This window comes from Sapajus apella, unplaced genomic scaffold (assembly GCF_009761245.1).
Source record: "Sapajus apella isolate SASKATOON/1434 unplaced genomic scaffold, GSC_monkey_1.0 scaffold4, whole genome shotgun sequence".
Lineage (NCBI taxonomy): Eukaryota > Metazoa > Chordata > Mammalia > Primates > Cebidae > Sapajus > Sapajus apella.
Window position 1 is genome coordinate 39432067 of NW_022436944.1, and position 4901 is coordinate 39436967.

A 4901-nucleotide genomic window follows, 5' to 3' on the forward strand; every position below is an offset into this window, starting at 1 on the left:
TTGTGTTAGTATTCTACAAGAACACTTTCAATCAGGTGTGAAAAGCAAGAGTCTTTTTTTAGTTCTTGTCTTCGTGGACCTCTTTTTAGTACTTAGTACTACTGGCCAGAATACACGGCACCATTTCTCATTTTGACTTTTTAAACACTTGCTGATTCTTAAAAACGTCCCCTTTACTGGTTGCATTTCCTCTTCCCACCCCCTAAATGTTGATTTACCCAAAGGTTTAGCCCTTACTTTTCTGTAATAGTATTTAGTCAAGATTTTTACCATCCCACAAGACATTTTCGATTACTTCTATGTACATAAGATTCTACTGATCCAAACCATTCTCCTGAATCCATTTCTACAAAAATCCCTGGCTACCTGCTAGTCATTTCCATTTGGAAGCTTTTATATCTTCTCATTTTTAGAAGTGTTACAGCTCTTTTAGAATTTGTCTAGCAGGCTTTCCAGTTTTTGCCAGAATGCCCCTCAAAAAAGAAAAAAAGAAAATTTGCAAACAAAGGGCTTATCCACACTAACAAACTAGTATTTCTCTCTCAAATATCCTCATTTCCGTCCCCACCCCCTAGTCACTGGGGTTACAAACTTTGGAGTCCTTTTATCTTTACTCACAAAATCTTACTGCACCTTCATGAAGATGTTTGCAGTACATTCTTTTAATTCACTTCCCTATTACCATCCCGTCTCCAGGCTTCAGTATTCAGATCTGGATTATAGTCCTATCCCCACCCCTCACCTCCAAGTTGCAATGACTTACAAACTTTGGGTGACACATCATCTTGAATGTGACCCTTTTTTTTAGCTTCTTTGAAATGCTTTCCTCCTGTTCTCTTCTACTCTTCCTTTGACACCTACCTCAGATTTTGACACCCACTTGTTTGTTTCAGTTGCCAGTAAATTTCGTCTTTTCTGAATTTCTGAAACATTTTTAATCACAAACATATCTTCATTTAAATATATTTATGTCAATGTCCTCCTGTCTTGCTGAACAGACCTTAAACTCTTTGGAAGTTAGGGACTAGTTACTCTAACTCTTTTATCCCCAGTATCTAAATGACAGTTTGTTGTCGTTAGTGCTAAGAGTCTTCAATTGTTTTATTTCTACAACAAAAATGAAGCAGTATTTCATAGTATCAATAGGTAATAGTGGAAGTGTCAGCCTTGGTTTACACTTCAGCTTTGCCAAGTATTAGTTCTGTGACCTTCGCCACATTGTTTCAACTTGCTAAGCTATACCTGAAAAAATTTAGATAATAATAGTACCTGCTTCAAGTGATTATAAGAATGAAAAATATAATATATATGTAATATATACACATAAAGTGTTTGGCATACTGCCTGACACATAGTAAGGAGACAGGAAATGTTAGATATTACGTAGTAGGTACTCAATACATATCTGATGAACGATTGAGTTAATACCATACCGCTGAATTAGAAAATTATACACTTTTGTAATTTTACCATGTTCTTCAGGTCCTATTTCTGTATTTGTTTATCAAAACTTGAAAGACTAAGATGAATTAAATGTGTATTACTGAATTGTTTTTTTACCAGGCTTGGGCTGGGGAAAGTTAGTAATATTTATTAAATGACTGTTGAGTTTACAGTGCTGTAGGAAGCTGATAGTGCTTTTTGGTATAGATTAGACTGACTTCATGTTTCAATAGAAAGGGCAGATTAGAAAAATTTCTATCTTGACTTTATTAATAATTAGCTCTCTGATTTAAAGTATGTTGGTTTACCTCTGCTAGTTTTTTTTAGCCTTTTTTAATGTGGTAAGAATTAAGTAAAAATTAATATATTAAGTATTACATTCTTCAAACAAAAATGCTACATGATAAATACCCTTACTTGAATATTTTACCTTTAAAATAATTTTTGTATAATTTTTATTAGTCTTAAGTTATTTTTACTAATTTATTTATTTATTGCAAAATATTGTTTGTGCTGTTTCCTAAAATGCTGGGCTTTCAATTACTTGGAGTGTTTTTTCTGAATAGTGAAATATGAATGTATTAATTACTATGTGTCAGGAGCTATGCAAGGCATACACAAATACATTTGCAAATAAGCAATGTAATAGTGTTTAGTAAATTATCACTAAAGTGCTAAGTGAACACAGAAAAAAGAAAAAAGGAGTAATTAATTCTTCCCTTTGCTGGTGATGGCAAAATTATGAATGAAGGTTGGACTTTTTAAATTCTCTTTCCTGAGCCTTGGAGGTAAAGTAGAAGTTTGCCAGTACACATGTGGGTGGGTATTATCGGCAGCATTAGCACATGAGCAAAGGCAGGCCGGTTTGAGAGTGCTATTGTGTTTATAAAATCATGGATACCCTGTTATGGTTATAACATTGATGTGTGTATGTGTGTCAGAGGCAGTGGTGTGCCAGTGTCAGCTCACTCGTGAGAACCAACTGTGCATATCTCTTCCTGTCTGCATTCTCTGCTATCTTATGGGTAGTTTGAAATTGGCCATTGTGGAAGTATGTATACCCCTACAATTGGCAAAGACAACAAATCTGGGTGCTGTTGGTGGTGTTGGTGATGGTAGTTGGTTTGTTTCCCACCGCCTTCAGAAAGCTGATCGCTAAACATGCATGAGCACACCTCTTGTATGAAGTAACAGTTTGACAAGTTTAGTCTGAAAGGGTAAATAAGGTAAGATTGTGAATGGCTTGGTAAGATAAGCTAAGGAGTTTGAATGTTAAATAAGTTTCATTTATGACTTACACTGATATGTGACATTTTGTGGGCAAAATCTCCAGAGAAAAGTGAAATTTTGCAAAGTGGTAACACAAATATATCTAAACAGAAACCTGATTTTGAGGGCAAATAATTATAAACTGTGCAAGTAGATTAGCATTGGCAATGCTTAGGGTAAGAAGTAAAGACATTTGGAAAATACTTGGTGGTCTTGTCAGCCAAAATAAAATGTTCTCTGCAGTTGTAAGAATTCTAAGAATCATTTCTACTATGTAAACATTTGTTGGTAATGCTAACATTGCCTCTTGACAAGACTTCACCTTTCAGGAAATAACAAGTAAATACTAAACCTATACAATTATTTATTTAAAACCCATTCTCTTTGTGTTTCTTTTTGAGAAAAAAAAAAAAATGACCAGTGAAGACTTTAATGCGTAATAAGGAAGTAGATTAAAGGGTAGAAGTGGCATCCTTTAAATAGATGGTCAATCACAGTTATGTGGGGCTTTGCTGTTTTTGAAATGAAATAGTCAATGAGAACAAGCTAATTACTCAACTAATCTTAGCTATGTTTCAACAATATGACACAACCTGAAAGGAGAAATCAAAGAAGTAATCAGGAGAATCCTAAACGTCCTGTGAAAGAAAATTTCAAGTCTGTACGTGTCTCCATTGATTTTTGTTAATAGATAATATCTTCTAAAGCCTGCGTTAGAGTAAACAGTTTGTCAATAAGGACAACAGCACTAATTAAGTGCTTATTATATGCCAGAATTTTTCTATGAGCTTAACATGGGTTCTCTTGTTTGATATTCTCAACAACTCTCTATTGTAGGTTATTTTTATTATCTCTATTTTACAGAAGAAGTAGAGACACAATGTCAAAAAAAAAAAAAAAGTAGTATGTGACATAGCTGAGATTCACATCCAGGTGGTCTACAGCAGCAGCCGCTGCCCTCCTAACTTCCACCGTATGATACAGTGGTTTAAAATATGGACCTGGGAGCAGCAACAGCTGCTGCATCACTACCTGGGAACTTGTTAGAAAAGCAGATTTCTAGGCCCCTCTCCAGGACTGCTGAATCAGATAATATGGGATAGGGCCCACAATCTGGGCATGAATAAGCCTGCCAGGTGATTCTGATACATGCTAAAGTTTGAGAACGGCTAACCTGTATGACACAGTCTTCATAGTCAGGTCTAAGTATATCAAATATTCTAATGAAAATATCTTATAATATTGAACAACATGTGAATGCATGTTGCAACAAATAGAGCGAGCAGGAAAGCATTCGTGTGTACTGGAAAAGGAAGAACTGTCAGTTTATTCTGTTTCTAGTATGACTATGCATGTTACCTTCCATAGTCAGAAAAAATAAATTGTATGCTGAGGCAAATTAAAACTAACAGGGTCATAGCAATGAGTAACAACCCCAATAGAATAAAACCTTTACTATTTCTCATAAACCTGAGAATCCCTAAATAAATCATTTGACACCTAACTTGCTTTTAGCTATTTTGATGTCTGAAGATAACATTATAACCTTCCTAAGTATGATAATCATCCGAGATATGATAATCTAAGATTCTAAGTATGATTATCATCTATAATTTTCTACCACTATTAGAATGAAATAAATTTGTTTACATTGGTAATTTTGTCTGCATGTGTGCTTTTAAAAGTAGTTTTTGTGAGTTTTATTTGATGACCCAGGCCTTCTGAAATCTGATTCTACTCCATTTATCTGCTGCTGTATAATAAACCACCCCAAAACTTAGTAGTTTAAACAATGTATTATTGTATTTTATCATACCACTGATGAACCAGGCTTAACTCAGTGGCTCTCACTTGTGGTCTCTCATATAGTTGAACTCAGGTGATGGCTGGAACTGAAGTCATTTGAAGGTGGGACTGGGCTGGAGGATCATGATGGCTCACTTACATGGATGATAGCTGATCATGGATGTGAGCTGAAAGCTCACTGGCAGCTGTTGAACGGAGCTCCTATACATGGTCTCTCTTTATAGCTTAGATTTCTCATATTTTGTTATATGGGTGACAAGAGGGGAATGTGTCAAAGGCAAGTTTATAAGGCACCCTCTGTGGAAGCTGAAAGCCTTCTTCTTTTTTTTTTTTTTTTTAATTGTACTTTAGGTTCTGGGGTACCTGTGCAGATCATGCAGGAT

General features: G+C 35.1%; 1 non-coding gene across 1 annotated transcript; it reads left to right on the top strand.

The window, feature by feature from the left end:
* The first annotated feature begins 413 nt into the window (after positions 1–413).
* On the top strand, positions 414–475 carry LOC116544897. Its single transcript, XR_004266087.1, has one exon. It is a non-coding gene; the product is annotated as a U7 small nuclear RNA (small nuclear RNA).
* Positions 476–4901: the final 4426 nt, after the last annotated feature.